The 18723-nt window shown below is 41.0% G+C and overlaps 1 protein-coding gene and 2 non-coding genes across 4 annotated transcripts in view; 2 read left to right on the top strand and 1 right to left on the bottom strand.

The window, feature by feature from the left end:
* LOC118098540 (partitioning defective 3 homolog) overlaps nt 1-18723 on the top strand; it is a 345845-nt gene that overhangs the window by 493 nt on the left and 326629 nt on the right. The window lies entirely within an intron of this gene.
* Nucleotides 8380-8451, top strand: trnaw-cca. The gene has a single exon. It is a non-coding gene; the product is annotated as a tRNA-Trp (tRNA).
* trnaw-cca lies at nt 8624-8695 on the bottom strand. The gene has a single exon. It is a non-coding gene; the product is annotated as a tRNA-Trp (tRNA).

Genomic DNA, 18723 nt, shown 5'->3' with positions numbered 1-18723 from the left:
TGGCGCTTTCACCCGGGCTGGAGGCAGGGAGAGAGCGGGCTGAGGTGAACCGGCAGGCTGCCCCCTGGAAGGAGCCAGAGGGGGGTCCCCCAGTGGAGGGAGAGTATTGGGGGATGTGCACGTGGATCGCTTCCAGTCAGTGGTAGTTGTAGTGGAGGGAAAGTACGCGTGAGTGCGCAGAGATCATCCAGTGAGTGTTGAGCAATGACAGGGAAATGGGAACAAAGTAGCCAGGACTGTTTGTGGTGTAACGGCAGATCATATCATCACAGTCAAAACATCTATGCAACCAGAACATCCATATTTGAAAACAGGAATTTGGCACAGACATATTCATTAAGAGATTCTTAAACTGTGAATATCTGGATATTGTAGTCTTCACATCCCAACACACCTGATCAGTTTTATGGAAAAGGGGCAAACAAGTCCCTTGAATCTTCAGGATGAGGCTTTTTGATGAAAGGTGGAACCTGCAAGTCCAGTTTCTTATATTCAAATTACGTCACCTGGAGATACCCATGCATATATAATGAGTATCCTGTCTACTGATGGAGAAACACTGCTTTGTGCTCTCTACCCTTCCAGCCACACGCCTAGACTAGAAAACAGGTTTTGAGTTCATCCAAGTTTTACCTATGAAATGATGGAACGAGTGTGTGAAACCCCTGAGCCAAATTTGAACGAGCACTGAGGAGGACACTGATTTATTTTCCCTCTGTGGGTTTGACTTAAAGCTCAGTAAATGACTAATGAATGAATTAAAGTTTGGACGTGTTGCCAAGGTTACCGAGAGTACTTTCTCTTCCTTCCAACTGGGTGGTAAAACCATTGGAGACGTGTTTATACTGCAGCTTTTAGACCCATGTGTGTATTGCTGTCTTGTCAGTGTTTAAACTTTGGAAAACGTTTTGGAATCTTTTTCTTTCTAGCGAGAATGGCCTACAGCAAAGGGTTGACCATCCTTTCCGTGTTCCATGTCCGCTGCAACTTCTGTACTTGTTCCAGTCACACGTACATGTCCATGGTTAATACTACTATGCTTTCTTTTGGGTTTTCAAACTAAAACTATCTGTTTCCATCATCATTTTGGCTCCGTACAAGTTTTAATCCCCGTCCATATTGACACAACTGAAAATGCATTATCATGTGACTACACATGCACGTGCCAGTCTACACAGGAACTGCTCGAATGATGGCTCGTCTCCTACATGTAATCAGTTGTATCATTGTAGACAACTGAGTCAAAAACACCTGCAAATTATTTTCTACCTATTGTGTTCTACACTGGTAGCTGAGGCTAATGCTGGGAGCCTGACGAATCAGCGAAGGCTACGTGACCGAAAAGACCCAATCAGCAAGTGGTTGGGTGTGTCTACGTCATCATTTCATCCATTTGTGCCTGTCCAGACTAAGAAGCAACCCCCGAGTTTTCAAAGTAAAACGCAGCCCTGGAGTTTTCAAAGTAAAACGGAGCCAGCAGCTGGATAAGCTGAATATTGTCTGTTGCAACTCAGTAAATTTTTCCACTGAGTGCAAACAGTGGTAAAGCACTGTAGGTCAACATTAACACTCATTCTTGAAGAGCACTTCCTCCTTAGATACACACCAGCAATCACACACACACACATTCTCCCGCTGAATGGTTTTCCGTGGTTCAGCAGAACAGAGGCGACTGGTCCATTGATCCATGCAGCGGTACTGTAAATGTAGAAGTGTAGGCTTTCCCTCTGGAGAACGCTTGGCTCCGGTTCAACACTAACTACGGTATCGCAGACCGGCCAAGACCTTTGGACTACTGGAAGACGTAATCACACACAGGTCGCTGGAGATTTATGCACTCCTGCAGCTGACAGCGACATAGACGTGCATTAAATGCTAATCTAAAAGTGCAAAAGTTGCATTTTTATGGCTGTGTTTACAACGTAATAAAAAAACCCATCATGGCTTCCTAAAAGTCATTGCAATATTACAGCCCATGGCGTGCAGACACTTTGTCATATACAGTATGTGTTTGAATGCTCAAATCAGAATTTGTTATTAAGCAACGCAGGTTAATCAGATACATTTATATAAGACAGCAGTCATCTAAGGTGTTTCACCATTAGCATGAAAAACAGAGGAGCAAAGGAAAGTGAAATTCAGCCTCAGTCTGACATATCTGTAGTTTGGTTCATTCGGTTCAAGGAAAAAACACAGATACATTGCAGACTATTAGTTGTGGTACAGTTTGTGTTTACGCTGACATTTTATAAACCGAAGACATGTAGGAAAGACATGAAATTATACAGACTCACAGGTATCTCATTCATCTGTCATCCTTTAATATACTTTAACTATTTAAAATGTTTTGATAAACTAAGGAAAATCTCTAAAATTGCAAAGCCACGGGTACCTAATTATTATAAATATTCATAACTATATACTGTTTATAAGTCATGCTAAAATCATAACAAACGACTATCATACAGATCCTGTCACAGCTGTTCACGTGGCTTTGGAACAGGTGGAAAAGTGGTTTCATCTGCACTGGTTGACTGATGCCAGCTCAGCCAACATAAACCAGACTTCATGGGTTCATTTGACCTTTGTCCCTGTTCCACCAGCACTTTTAATTATTTTTTAATGTGGTTTATGAGCGGGGAGTAATTTTCTGCCTGAACCTGACCGAACCTGAGAGAAAATTACCCAAGCCCAAACAGAACCCAACAGGCTTTCTGTTTTTTTGTGTTTGAACCTGCCGAGAGCCAGATTTTGTCCTCGATTCAATTCTATTTGTATAGTGCCAAATCATAACCTACATTATCTCAAGATCAAAGTCGAGACCTTAAAAATTCTATAGAAACCCCACAGTTCCTACGGGCATGTGCAGTGTGAAAAAAATAAGATGACAGCCTCGACAACGTGACTGAACTTGACCCAAACCTGAATATTATTGCAAAATTTGGGAAAAAAAGAACCCGGCCAGACTCGTTGGCTTCCGTTGGGCTCCGGTATTTAGATGCTAATGTAAATTAGACTGTTCTCTTACCTCTACCTGCATTCTGCTTGACTCTAATGTCTTTATCCACCTCTTATCATGCACAACCTGCACTGCTTTGCAAAAACATTTGTTGCATGTATTCGACCTGACAATTCTTCAATGCCTTTTATTCTTGCACTCGTTGCTCTTATAGTTGCCAATAACATCAGTGATCTATAGACGCAATCTCCTCCCTGAGCTCCCTGTACCAAGTATGTTCCCCGATCTTCTCTGGGGACACTTGACGGCTTTGTCACAGTCTCAGAGGGGACGAGGCAGGCAGCATCAATCACCCACTCAAGTGCCATTAACTTCAGAGTCAATCTGGGCTACAGTATGCACAGTCATGAAGGATTAATGCTAAACGGCTTTTCAGCATTCTCATCCTGTTTTTTTCTCTTGACAAGGCTATGGTATTTAGCCCTTGGCCAGTCAAGAAATAAGTGAGTATTCACCACGTTTTTTTTCTTTCCGGACTGTCTTGTTGGCAAAAACACAAAACGCCACGAGGACGCGACCTGGAGGTTCAGCTCTTTACCCACCCACATCTTGTACACTATCAGCTACATAAAACAAAAGCACACGAAAACACACAGTCTCCACCTAATCCATAATTTGTGGCTTTTACTCTTTAAATATCTGCATCTCCAGATCCCTTTGTCCTCCACTTTCCCACAGCTACTCCACCTAAAAGTAGGTTGAAGCCTTAAATCGCATAATTGCCCATTTTCCCTCCCAAAATTCCACAAATGCAGGCTTGCAGAGATGTCACAGCGCAGGCAAGTTGTTGAAATACACAGATGCAGAATATATCTAGTGGAGAACAGTTCATGAAAACAAAGTTCGCATAGCTCCATCCTTTCTTTGATTTGACTGTACATCAGCAGCATATGATGAGCATGTGCGCTCTGGTTCCTGCATGTCTGAAGACAAGGCCATGAAATAATGAATTATCTGCCCTCCCAGCCCGTACACATGCACGTGACATCATAAAATGGTAAAAGCCCAGCAGTCGACTTAACAGTGTCTGTGTCCATAATGTGGAAATAATGAAACTAACTATAAGACTAAGATGATGGAACATTTAGAATTCTTTGATTTTATGGAATCAAAGGTATCGATGTGTACAGGTATTTACAGGAGCCATCAGATTGTATGCTGTGCACTGTATCTACCTGTTAAACTACTACATTACTCCTTTACACTTCTATTAACTGCAGGCTTTCTATATGAGCATATGATTAGTCAGTGATAAAGAGCTGAAAAGCAAGACCTTGATGAAATGGGAAAGTTGGAAATTTCAGGAAATGCTAACATTTCTAAGAATAAGGTTAGAACATTTTCCATAAGCTATGATGCCGTTTGTTCATTTTCATGATTTAAAGGAGTTCATCCTTTTTCCAGTCTCAATGCCAAGTGCAGAGTACAGACATGAAACTGACATGAAATCTTCTCATCTAGCTCTTGGCGAGAAAGCAAATCGTGTTGTTAATACATGTCGGACTATTTCTATAATTTGTCTAGACTTTACATCTTTAAAGTCAATATTTAACATGTTCCGTCTAAGTTTTGGTTGCATTTTGAAGCGTTTTATTGTCTTGTGTCAGATCACACATGTTCCTGTATGGCAGACCAGGTCAATGTGTGTCCTAAACCTAACTTCCAGCAAATTAATCCATCCATAGTTCATGAGTTTTTCATTTTTGTATTTATCAGTGTCAAAAAGTGCAATTACATCCACCTTGATTCAAAATTGCACAACAAAGAATGAAATTTGGAACGTGAATAATCTCTTGGTACCTGGGAAAGGAAATGATATACAGCGACAGGACACATGCACAGAGAGAAATGGAAAACCAAGAACTGCACTAAACTGCATTTCAGCTTTTTGGTCCCACAATATAAAAGTCACAACTTGCAAACTTCCAGTTTCTGACCCCTATTCTCAGGCTTCTCGTCTCTCACGGGCTCCTTGTCAGTTCAAAGCAAATTGGGTATTGAGTAACTTTTAGTTCTGCGTGGTGAGAAATAGGGGAAATCTGCTTCATTCAGCACAGTTGAAGAGGTCAGGACAGACACTTTTCTGCTGCACGACAAAGTTGGGCAACTTAGAATCTGCTTGTGTGTTTGTTTCAAACCAGTTCATTTTTAGGGAAAGCGACTACGAAAAATGCTTCCAGTTGGCTACATCTGTTTCTGGAGTTGAAACCATGAGGCTCTTGGCCTTTTTATAGAAGGAACAGGCAGCATTGTAATTTAGAAAGTTTTTAACTGCATGTTTTAGATCTACGCTATAATGGAATGAGCAGCTCAGTTTGCTTTCAAATGTAGTGCTTCAAACACCATTTGTCTCCTCTGGGAATTGTTTGCCTTCAGTCTTTCCATCCTAATCTATTCTTAGGCGAGGACCTAACATGAGCCTCTGCCAGTGCAGCACTACAGAAACACACTGCAAATGGAGAAAGCGGGAAGTACCTTTTGGAAGGATTGTCTGTGCTCATTAGCTCACTACAATCAGCCGCTCACTGGTTACGTGATGAAGAGGAGCTGTAGGATGATGGGATGTTATGTGATTGATGGTAACTGAGCACGAGTAGGTTTATGGTTCAGCTGTGGTCAAGCAGCAGTGATTTTTGTTCGAGTTCATTTTCTACCACAGCAGGGTACAAAGCAGGGGAAGAAGAAGAGACGTGTGGACTCAGTAACCTCTCATCCTCTTGTTCTTTTTTCTTCTGGTTTTTCTGATAATTAGTTTCCCCTTACTTGTATCTTGATCTTTTGCTTTACTTCATCCCCTTCTTCTCCCTTCTTTCTTCTTCCAGCTGGCTTAGCATCATCCTTTCTTTTGTGCTAACACCTTTAAGTGGAACTTTTTCCCCCGCCAATCTTAGAGTAAAACATCACACGCCCTCCAAAAAGTCACAAGTTGAAATTTGCCCAAGCATCCAGAAAAGATGTTCATCACCCAGCATGCACTGCACTCTTCCTACTGAAATGATTTACTCAATACTTTGAGCTTCTGGCTCTTGAAACAGGACATGTTAAATCAGGGCAGGACTTCAGGTAGGGTCTGTAATTCATAGCTCCAGCAGCAGTAAGAGAACAAGCAGGGGCGCTTGCAGGACACAAATTGTGCAGAGCAAAATAGCCTCTAATTTCCCACGGATGCTGGTCAAGCATTTATATAGCAGTATACTATGGTGACAGTAAATGGTAGTCTATTCAGAAGTAGACCAGTAGTTAAATACTAATCTAAAATGCTGCTGCAGAGATCTTATAGAGCTGTGTCATTCTACGTATAGTTCAGTCAGTGTAGTTTATTTTGGGTGCTCTATACAAACACATGTGGAATTGAAATGAAACTGTTGACTACAAGGTTTAAGTGTTGACTTTCAGTTTTAAAAGTGTTTGAAAATGTTCCCGTTCACATTACATGAACAGTCCAGGATTGGTGAGCACCAATATCTTTAACATACAGAAAGGGGACCGAGGTGTTTTAAGGCCGAACATTGGGGGGTTCTTGACTCTGAAAGTCACTTGACGTGGCAACAACCCCACAACAAATGACGCTGCCTTTACTACAGGCCCGACAGACCCTCACCAGGGAAGGTGTCTGCTCTATATTATATACAATGCAGTCTATCACTATTATGTACATATAATAATGATAGACTGCTAAGGAATTGAAATATCAACTAAGATTACTACATTTAGGTTCATGTTTATCAGTCATATTTAATTTTGGGGTGTTTGTACAAAAAGGTCTACAGTTCCTACACTGTTCACCAAAACTGGATGTTAATGCCCTCAAAGTAAGGACTTTAACCTCATAGGGCTCCATGTATAATCCAGTGTACTGGATTACTGAGTCAATACAACACACATTTTGTCACTGTACAACAAACATGTGAAGACTGGTTTGACATTGGTACAGTTGCGTGGCTAGGCATACGGGTCAATGTCAAAGAGAGTATGAGACTACTTCCATGCAACCCGTCTGGCTGACAGGCTCTGGCTGGCTTTGACTGTAATTTGAACTTCAGTATTCATTTGAATGTTAGCAAAGACAATGACACCTCCATGAGTCTCATATCTTTCCCAGACTCCCTCTCATCACGGTCAAGCTAAGATGACTTCAGGGCTGTAAACTGAAAGGTGTACAGAAGGTCTACAGAAAGGCACATGGTAGGGAGGGCACAAGCATGCATGCAAAGATTTGTGACTGCCGAGGACAAAGCATCTGCCACACTGGACGCTCAGTTGAATGCATTGGGCTTGAGTGTTGCACACAAAGCTGGGAGAATTTCTGGCAGTAGCTGCTACTCTCAGCAATGCAAGCAGGCCACATGCCATAATGGTAACTGCCAAGGTCTGAGTGTGCCATAGCCATGCCAAGCCATTGCGTGCCTGGGTTTCCAGCTCCATATATTATATTCTGCGTTGGGGATTTCTGGGTCAGGGTCTGTTCCCCTTGTCATTGGTAATGTGGTTTTAATAGTTGATACAAATTTTTGTGTTTAATTTATGGTTTTGCTTTGTTTATCCACCACTGTTGGAGTTAAATGAAAGAAATTCCTTTTGTTGTCAAAACAGTCACAGATTTAGCAGGACCTGAAACAATGTTAGAGGGAGAACACAGTGAATTACTGGGTGTGTTTATGTGAGTGTATTTGTGAGTGTTCTTTGTGTCTTTTCTTGCTGAGATATTGTGCCACTGACCATGGGGAGTTATCAAACATGAGTTATTGATAGCTGCTAGCTTCTCCCTAGACACGGCCTTGTGTTGGTCAAGACTTCGTATTGTTAACTCACTGGTTCAGATAATCCTGGTAATCATTAGCCTGAACCGTTAGAAGCCGGATAATGGAACCAAAGCACTGCACGTCATCTTGCACAAGTTAGATGTGTGTTTGTTTTCGCCTACCCCTCATAACTTCAGTAATGTCAGACCTCAGAGATAATTAGGAAAGCCACCAAAATGTCCTTATGTGTCTGTATTTTCAAAAGGGAAGAGGTCTTTGTTTAGTCTTCATAAACACAAAACATTTGGATTTTGTCTGTTTGAGGGGCCCTTTTACTTTTTATTAAGCAAACATTGTGGCAAACTAAAAGAAAATCCTGATTGGAGGTTTTGTTGAGACAGATTATTGCCACAGATCATCAGATGAATGGATGTATAGAGCTTTTGTGGCGTAAGAAATGACTTCAATCCTTGATTCAATCACCTTAACAGCCTTTTAACAAGAAGTCATCACGTGCTATTAGCCAACGAGAACTGACTTATCATCGAAGAAAAATCATGAGAACAGATGTTGGTTTTCCTTGTAAACACTACATGTCATGACAATGTGAACGTGTGGGACCTCGTGGCGCAACGGTAGCGCGTCTGACTCCAGATCAGAAGGTTGCGTGTTCAAATCACGTCGAGGTCATGCTTTTAAGATAGCATAGCACACCATAGCATTTGGCAAAAAACAAAGCTCCGTATATTCTTCAGGGGAGAATCTCAAATTAACATCACATATTGTGAAGTCTGCCGATGATGAACTGTCACAGTCAAATATTTCATATTACCTGTACACTAAGGGATATTTCCTAAAACTCTGACCCCGACGTGATTTGAACACGCAACCTTCTGATCTGGAGTCAGACGCGCTACCGTTGCGCCACGAGGTCCTAGTAAAGACACGCATTGTGAGACGAAATTCTGTCATCATAATTTTATGTGGAAAGGCTACAACACTGAATGATTCCAAGAAAAAAGTGCTGTTAAGGTGTTTGAAACAAGATTTATTTTTATGCCATAATTCGCTATTATCCATTTTCTTATTTACCCAAAAGCGATCGTGCATCTTAACATCTTGAATACATAACACTTCTAAACTGCAGTCAGACCCACGGCCAGTTTACCACTTGATTTTGTGCTTTCCATCTCTCTGTCTTATCACTCCTGCTTGCCCTACCTCACTCCATCCCTACACCATTCAACTCTTACACTCCCAGTTGTTATCATAGATTAGTCACCAGAGAATAACGGGGAGGCTTTTGAAAAGGTTACCATTAAACTCCAATCATGTAACTCTGACAGTTAACTGACTTGATTTTAGAAAACCACCCAACACCTTTTCTATTGTAGGGTAAGAAGTAAAAAATGGGCTCATGACAGAATATAATAACATAAGTTTTAGCTGCTGATGCCAGTGGATGGGTTGGAAAACAAAGTAATCCATATTTAGATTATATTAATGGAACAACTGAGTAAGGCATCAAGCTGTTAAATCAAATGTCATTCAGGCATAAAGGTCCAACACTGTGTTTGCTAATCCTGGCAATATGGAGAAGCACTTCCCTTCCCAACACATTCTTAAAGGCTGTTTTGACAGCTTTCACTGTCTTCACTTTACATGTCTTAACATGGAGGCCCCCTTTTTCTGCTCTTAAAATACACAGACATTACTTTTCCATTCACTAACGGTATAGGCTGCTGTAGCTCCATATTTTAGTCAAGGGAAGCTCCGATGTCTGGCACTCTGAAGAGATGCTCTTTTTCCTAGCTTTTATGGATCCCAGTTATAGTTATACAGTCATTTCCCAGAGGCAGAGCTGTTCTTATGGCAAAAATAATCACATTGGTTGAGGTAAACATCAATGGATGCAGCCAAGGAAGCAGCTTTGCAGATCAGGAAACGTTAATGGTTTCAGAAGTTTGAATATACAATGAACTTGAGAGGTCAGTTGGGGTGATCGACAACTTTTATCAGCATTTCTGTTTGCAGAAAGAAATAGATAGGTGCTACTTTTGCAGAGAGCTTTAATGTGTCTACGCCAGAAGAAAAAAAACTCTTTTGACTCTGCATATCAAGATTTACCACTGAGATTATTTCTAATCTCTGATCAATGAGCCTGAAGACAGATGTTTGCAAAGCTAAAACTCAAATCCACCCTTGTTTAAGTGTTGTGGGACAATAATTTATGGTTAATATAATATGCTCGACTTGGCTAGCTGGCTTGGAATGGACTGAAGTTGACCTTATCAAACCAGCAGCTCTGATGTGGATAGCCAAATACGTTTGCTTTACTTATCCATTAAAAGTATATTGCTCCTTAAGGCTGCATAATAGGGTTAACGATATTGTGTGTATTGACAAGAGGTTACTATGTAGATTTGTTCAATTCAGTTTTTTAATCAATAACTTAGCTGTAACTTTCTGAAGCAGTTTGTGTTATTCCTCTAGGTTTCCTCGTCCCACGTCTCCGTGAGATGACAGCTCGTGCTTCCAGCTGGATCAGGCTCTGAGCAAGTTGTAGCAAAGGCCAACTATGTGGTTCACAGTGTTTCAACATGCACGCCATGCCAGGCCCTCTTGGGTGTGATCCACTGTTTTGTCAACAGCTTATTTCTGTGGCCATGATTGTAGTTACAGAGCACTGAGCTCAAGCACAAGCATGATTGACTTATTTATTGATATTATATATATATATATATAAAAACAATTTTTTTGTTGCTTCATATAAAAGGACTCAAATATGGATGATTGGTGAGGAAGCTAAAACACCGCTATCTTGCGCATTTGGAGCCTTTGGAGTATTTACATTTAAACGACAGGTCAGGCTGTTCCTGCTGCCCTCTCGTCTCTCCCCCGCAATGCATGATGGTATATATTGCTAGGGTAGTGACCATGGGTTGTACACCACTTTTCATGATGCATTGTGGGAAACAATGAGTGCACTATATAGAGTATAAAAAAAGTTTGACAGTCAAACTGGCAAAAACACTAAACATTCAGACACCAACATTTTACTCCAGAGAAACCCCAGGTTTATTTACGGTCTACTGGTGGGACTAATTGTTTTTACTGTGTCTTTTCCATTTAGTTGTGTCAGTGAGCATGACAGTGGGCTAGCATTCACTACACTAGGCCCACAAGTGAGTACAGCTAAATGGAATGCAGCCCTTAATAACCTAATTCAATACAGCTGTGCTTTTCCTGCATGGTGGCGCTTCATAAACTAGCTACGGCTAACATGTTAGCAAACAACACACCCAGGACAAACAGAGCTACATTCACCTGAAGATGTTTTTCTGCCCAACTGACACATGTAAGTGAAATATTGGCTCTTTATTCTTTCCACTAATACTGTGAAAAATAAATGGCTTTTTAGCTTGCTAGGTGTCGCCTTTCTTCACCAGCTAGCTAGCTAAAGGCTAACTTTTTTTTGCTGTGTTTGAGCGAGCAGCCTGTTGCTACAAATGTGCTAGCTGAGAGAAGCTAAAAGGCTGCTTTGAGCTAAAGCCAGCGTGTGATAATTCTTTGTTTGTTTGTTTGTTTGTTTTACTGCGAGCAACAACCTCTGTCCCACTAGATGGACATTTATTTTACTGTTGTCTTTTTAAAACACTTAGTTTGTTACACACTGTCGCTGGTTGCATTTACACATGCTGCTGCAGCCGGTTGATTTTGTATCTCCTGGCAGCTAGCTTCCCTCTGGCTCGTCTTTGACCTGGGTATCCTGGGTGTTATCTTGCCCAGCGTGACTCCCATCTCCTCCTCAGGAAACAGGGTCAGATAGGGTATCTGTCCGTGTAATTTGTCTTTCTCAATCCTCTGCGCTTTCTAACCTGTCATACAACCTTCTTTGCACAGGTTATAATTTCAACGTTGACAAAAGCCTGACAAATGTGTAACTCCCTGAGGAGTTTTTACTGCCAGGTTTGTGTAGACTCAGTAAACACAGATGTGTTTTACATTATGTGTAACACGCTACATGTTGTTTGCCTGTGGTGTTCCCCTACACATGGATTTAGTGCCTTGCTCAGCAACATTTACGCAGGGCAGACCCTCTGCCAGAGTAACCGTCTTTAAAAACTTAATTACGATAACGAATTATTTGCTAAATTGCATTTCCTGCTTCAGGAGTTGTTATATTTGTTTTGAAGGCTCAGAACAACCCTGTACGATTTGCACAAAAAAAAATCATATATAAAATCACTGTGCTCTCGTGGCTTTGTCTGTCATTGGCTTTTGATCCCTCTAATGCACCCTGGGTCTTTCAACCCGTGAGCACTATGCACACAAAGCCCTTTCTATCAATGCATAAAGTAAATAAATGCGGTTGTCAGTAGTTGCACTGAGCTTTTATCAAAAACCCACCAAATCTAAACCCTATCAGCCAATGTTAATTCAGTGCCTGTTTGACATCATTGTAATTTGGTATCAGTGAACTCACTTACCCTTTAGTACTTATACTAACTGTAATGATTTAGGCTACATCATGTCCTGATGCCCTTTTAATCAAGCGACCGATGTGTCGAATAGCCTACCTAAAGTAAAAGAAGTAAGATATCTTATTCTGAAGGGCTTTTCAACCCCCTTTTCGTGTTTTAAATGGGTTTAGCTTAAGGATATTATTATCATGATTCATTCAGTATTCATTATCAGCATGAGCTTAATTTTTCATGCTGTTGATACAGCAGCTCCCCCAATGCAGTTAAGCCTAATTAACTTACATGATACTGAAAAAAATCTTGCCAAAAAGAAGTGACTAGTATCTTTAGAGCTGTGTATCTATTGAGCAAATGAACCGTTCCCTTCTGATCTGGAATCTATTATGTTGGCGAGTAAAATAACTGTTAAATTTCTGCGATGAGTCACATGTTTAGCTCAGAGCACTTTGCCAAATCAATCATACCTCCTCTCTGTGATATATTATCTGTCTTTACACTCCATTATTTTTTCATATTCTGCACCTCTGGAAATAAACCAATGTTATTCTGTATAACACTGGCCTGTTGGCATCTGAAATAGGATATTACATTGACACAAAAATACAGAATTCACCTGCGATTACTGTTTCATTTAGCAGTTGTCCTCATATATTCTGTGTTTTGGCTGATATATTAAGATGAAGCAGTTAGTCTGGATTTTCCCAAACATCTGCCCACCCAGATATCCTCTCTAACATCCAGACAGAAATGGAAAAGGCGTGCTCAGGCCTACAGGAGAAAATTAAATCCTTGATGTTTGAAGGGCTTAGACGTTGGCGGGACTGGGATATTGGACTTTGGGATATTACAGTCACTTGGGCTGATTTATTTTGAGTCAGGCAGTGGCATATGAACAGGGTGACAGGGAAAGTTTGCTACTAGTTTAGCCTTTTTGTTGTGAAGGAATGCAAAAGAAAAGTTTTTGACAGGTTTTGTGCTCTGGAGCTAAAGTCTAAAAACTAAAGGCGCTTAAATCAGGATTTTTGGGGCCAGTCACTAACTGCTGGAAGCGGTGTCAGCCGATATCAATCAGATTTTATATCCAGAAATCAGAATCAATCACAAATACATCAATAATAAGGGGAAATTACAGTTGTGAGAAGATAAAAATATACAAATATTTTATGCATTTTGTAGGTTATACATAATTCTTGTTTTGATTAGTCATAGGTTTGGGCTCATAGCAAGCAATTGATTTAGCATAAATAATGCCAGCCATCCTACACTAAAGGACAATGTGAAACTGTTTTCATTTTGCAAAATAATAAACAAATAAATAAATACATTCAGGCCAAAGTTAAAAAAAGTTAAAGGTTAAAGTTAAAAAAAGAAATAAAACTGAAAAAGAAATACTCCAATGGCTGAGAGTGACACACACACACACACACACACACACACACACACACACACACACACACACACACACACACACACACACACACACACACACACACACACACACACACACACACACACACACACACACACACACACAGGGGAACCTGAGGAATGTGTCACTGAGATGTTCTCACCTTGGTTGATCAAGGACTGTAGCAATGGTATAGAGGCGCTCAAACTCAATGCCACTGATTCTGATAACGTGGTATTCACAGTTTTACACCATAGACAGTCTCTCTCTCTTTAGTTTCTCAAAAAGATGAGTTAAAGCTCTGTTATCTTTAGAACTGCTTGAGATGTGTATACACTGTTTGGTATAATTGCAACAGGCACACAGTAGTTAAATATTTACACCTTGGCCAAGTGTATCATGGATTGTTGGCTCGTCTGGCATATGAGGTCAGTTTTTTTGTTGTAGTTGCAATGTTACCGACAGCTAAGCGAGTGGTGATCGAGTTGCTAAGTGATCCCGTTGTCTGTCTTATGTCATATCCCATTTTTTGACCAACCTCAAAATGTCTGATGAGGTTTTAACTGTTGAAATGTTTTGAGCTACAAAAAGTATGCATCATCTAGCTTGTGCTGTGTGGTATTATTGTAGCACCGAGCACTGCTGTTTGACCTTGGCTGTAGTTTGAAGCCTGGTTTATACTTCTGCATTGGATTGAGACGGCGCTTACGCAAGTGGTGTACGTCATTGTGAGCATTTTCTGTTTACAGACGTTTATACTTCAAACAATGGAAACTGAAAGTTATTGGATCATGTTGGAGTTGGGGCTGATGAATGTTGAACATCAGTTATTTTTTTTCTGTAATAGAAAAGGACACTGAGCCAGAATGCAAAATACCATGACCCTAAAACTTCATTTAATTTTTTAAACCTATGACATGTCAAAATGTCAGCTATTAAAAGGGCCCGCAATGCAGAAAAGAGACACCGTTGGTTTTTGGTGGGGCTGCTCTGTTGCGACCCAGGCTGCCTCATGCTTTTTTATCAACACATTTGTATATTTTCTGTATGAAATAAAGTGAAGAGCCCAAGAAAAATGTCCCAGTAAAATTAATCTTGAATCTTATATGTTGGAGGAGATAATGTGTGTTACAATTGAACTGAATGAGGCAGAGAGAGGGTGAGTTTTAATGTTCTTGTCTGGCCACTGAGAGAAGCGGATGAGCCATACACCATGGTCTACATCAGTATGCAGCGTAGACCATGGTGTATGGCATATGCTGTATGGCATCATGGTTACTCTCTGCCTTGGGTTTCAACACTGAAGTACAAATTGTCCATTACATTGCATGGAGTAAATGACCTAGTTCTTCATTGCTCTTCAACAAGGACAGTTACGGTATGTGATTGCAGCCCAAGGCTACCAAATTCTTCAGGGGAGAATGATTCAGAGATGACTCAGCCTATTTGTCGCATTGACTGAAATACTTTTGATTTGAATTGACATGTGCCCAGAGGAGCAATTCTGTGCTGAATGGTTTGAAGTTCATTCCAGAAACACCTAAGAAGGACCCCATCAAACACAAAAAATTATTTCCTGACATGCAGGCTTTGCTGCGAGGATGCATTACTCTTAAAAAAGGTTATTGTATCGCTTCAGTCTGCCTTTGGCCTGTTGGGTTTATCCTCACATATGTTGCTGGCTTTGTGATATTGTGCTGCTTCAATTTTTTAAATAGTAGTAAAGACATATATTCATATTAAGGAATCAAGTACATCTACACCTTCTCCCTTTTGGCAAATCAAAATGTTTTTTAAAGTAAAAAATGTCTGATTCCTGGCCTTTGTGCATTTAGTATAAATTGGCTGATAGAAACATACTGTAGGTGCTGATGTTCAGGTCAAGTGTAAAATATAGAAGGTTGACATTTAAACGATGCACCAAATACAAGTTCTTCCCTTAGCAGTACTGGCCTACACATTTCAAGTTAATATTACATTATGATTCTGCAGCTCGTCTGGTTTGGATGACCGACATTTTGCTGGAAGAATTTCACAGATGAATATGTAAAGTTGTGGATTTATCTGTGCAGAGTAATTTCCTGCCCAGACATTTTTTCTGCTAACAGAACATGTTGTGGGATGATTAGTCTTTGCTCGGACCATGAAACGGGGTCATTCGGTACAGACTAAGGAAGTGCGGCTGAAAGGCATGGGAGCTATTTAAATAAGAACTCATAGGTGGTCACAGTGTATTCAAGAGTCTGTCTTGACTTTCAGTGTGTAGTCAGGATTTATTAAAACAGGATTTTTTCAAGTTTAGCTCAGCTCACATTTCCCTGATGTTGGGTAGAAAATGGACTGCTTTGTCTTATGAATAGTAAATGTCCGTAGCCTACTAGAGTATCTTAACCTCTGCCCAGAAGCAATTGAGAAACAACTGAGCCAGACGTGACGATGTCATTAGGAATCGGCGTGGGTTATTCTGTTGCTGCTATAGGGTAAGAGTTACAGTACATTGATAGCAGATGCGTCTCTGCCCTTCACTTTTCTGAGGCTGTGAGGATGCTGAGTTGCCACTGACAGACCAACCATCTCACACCCTATGATTAGGGATCAGTAATGCCTGGGGGAGGCAGCCAGCCTCCAAGTAGCATCTGTTTCCTGCAAACAGATCCCTCACATCGATAGCTCACACTGACAGCTCATGGTGAAGGAATGGAAGTGCACCTACTGCATTCAATTAAAACTGTAACTCACTGTAACATGGATTTTTTTGTTTTTGAAAAATAGAAGAGAGAGAGAGATGTTTCTAAATACAATTTTTTTTGAATATATACAATAAAATAGATATATCCAGGCCATTTTGGTGGAGTTTACGGACCTCTCAACCAATGTAGGCACGTGAGCTGCTCAACACTCGCCACTGTGTCATCGTCTTCCCAGCCGTGACCCTATGACATCATCACAGCCAAGCACATGAGACACCTTGCAATATGAATGAATGAAATTAAAGGCTGCAAAATAAGTGTATGCTTTTTATGGGTTGATAAAAATGAACCTGGCATATATCATTTCATATCAATTGCATGCACCTGAATCGTATCGAAAAGTGGTCCACATCTTCTAAGTATTGTAGTAAAACTTTCAGCCTAAACTATACAAGTAAAGCAGTACAGTTCTATATTAAGCTGTCTGTGTTAACTGCTGCTTTAACTGCAGGTTTCACTGTCTTTGTTTTTTCATTCATATTCAGAGAAAGGACTGGTGCTGCAGCAGCCCAGTTGATATTATTTGCAGGAGGCCGATTAGCAGTGGGTGTTAGGTATCTTAGCTCACATTACACCACAGAGTCACTGTGTACCATACTAACAGAGTAAGCCCTCTGAGGTATTTGTGTGTGATTCTGCTCATATACTAATGACTGTGAAGGCCTCTACAAAGCAAGGGTGTGTAAACATCCCCCATCTGCACAGCACATCTGTCAAACACTCCAACCTCCTAACAGATACACAGTTTGTCATCAGTATGTGTTTATAGCAGCCTGGAGAGAGTGCGTGGGTGTGTGTTTACGTGTGTGTCTGTGTATGCGCTTTCAGGTGTAGGTGAATGACCTGGTCGAGCCGGTTTCTTACTGTCAGCTTCAACTGTCTGTCAACCAAATAGATTTCCCAGCACCCCTCCTCCAGCCACTCAAACTTTCATCGCCTTGTTTCTGTCTATCGCCTGCAGCGTTCTCATGAAAAAGTTCTCAGATGATCCAGGGCCAGATTTGAGGTCTTCCTTAAGTATGCTACCGTATTAAGCTCAGTTTTGGAGTCAAGGAGGAGAAAACCTTTCAACAAATTGATTTGTATGGCTGTCAAATTGTTTAACAACCCTCTTTGGGGTAGATGTTAGCAGTGTTACACCAACCTACGTGTAATCACTAGCTTAGTTTCAGAAGACAGTCTTTACATTGAAAGTTTTGAGCCGTCTTGGATGAATAACCTTAAGTTTGACAAACTGTTTCAATGTCCTGCTTTATCCGAGTCAGTTTTATCCAGGAAAAAACAGGATAAGGATAGAAGGAAACAAAACCGGTTCTTTAACACAGAGGTGTTTGGTTCTTGTATTGGTCTCTAATTATTGAAAGATACACAGCATGGGTCGACAGTTGGAGGTAAACACACTCAAAGCGCCACATAAGTCCTTCTGCTTTAAAGTATCTGGATCAGCGAAGCATTATTTACAGTGGCTCTTCACCCTTTTAACTAGAATGCAGAGAGGCCTTCCACCGCCACTACCCAGAGACGCATTGTGACTCTGAAGTCAGGGGCAACACATGGCCATTTTTCCTCTTCAGTGACTCTCTTCTCACACCCGGCACTCAGCACTGGTGGTCCCAAGGAGAGATCGATGGGGCTCTCCTCCATCACTCACTGACGTTAATGAGAACAGCTTCATTGAAAGTATTGGACAGAGGCAGGGCACGGAGCAGTGCGTGCGTGTGTGTGTGTGTGTGTGTGTGTGTGTGTGTGTGTGTGTGTGTGTGTGTGGGGGAGTAAATGAGACGTAGGCAAAACAAGTTTAAAAATGGAATAGACTGGATGCAGTAACAACAAAGCTACAGAAGTAAAATCCATGGGACTTGGAATCGTGGAATCATCTATGTTTTCACAGTTGTAGCTCTGAAATGTTTTGAAGTGATCCCACAGGTCAGCTTAGTGTCTTCGTGTCTTCATGCACAGCCAAAGAAAATGAGATGTGTTGAGGTTATTTTACATTACAGTCTTGTTTCAAGCATCAGCAGGTCCTGAGATTACCTAGTGTGTGTGTGTGTGTGTGTGTGTGTGTGTGTGTGTGTGTGTGTGTGTGTGTGTGTGTGTGTGTGTGTGTGTGTGTGTGTGTGTGTGTGTGTGTGTGTGTGTGTGTGTGTGTGTGAAAATTTCAACTCTCCTAATTTACTTGTCGATAAAAACACTGAGCTCATTAGATTTAACCTTGCAGCACAGCCTCTGGTGCGTTCTTTCAACATCTTTTTTATTCTCTCTCCACCTCCTTCCCTTCTCCTCAGCTCCAGTTCCTGTCCTCCCTCTTTTCTTCTACCCC

Source organism: Hippoglossus stenolepis, chromosome 19 (genome assembly GCF_022539355.2).
Source record: "Hippoglossus stenolepis isolate QCI-W04-F060 chromosome 19, HSTE1.2, whole genome shotgun sequence".
In the NCBI taxonomy this organism is placed as follows: domain Eukaryota; kingdom Metazoa; phylum Chordata; class Actinopteri; order Pleuronectiformes; family Pleuronectidae; genus Hippoglossus; species Hippoglossus stenolepis.
This window is presented reverse-complemented; position numbering and strand designations above follow the sequence as displayed.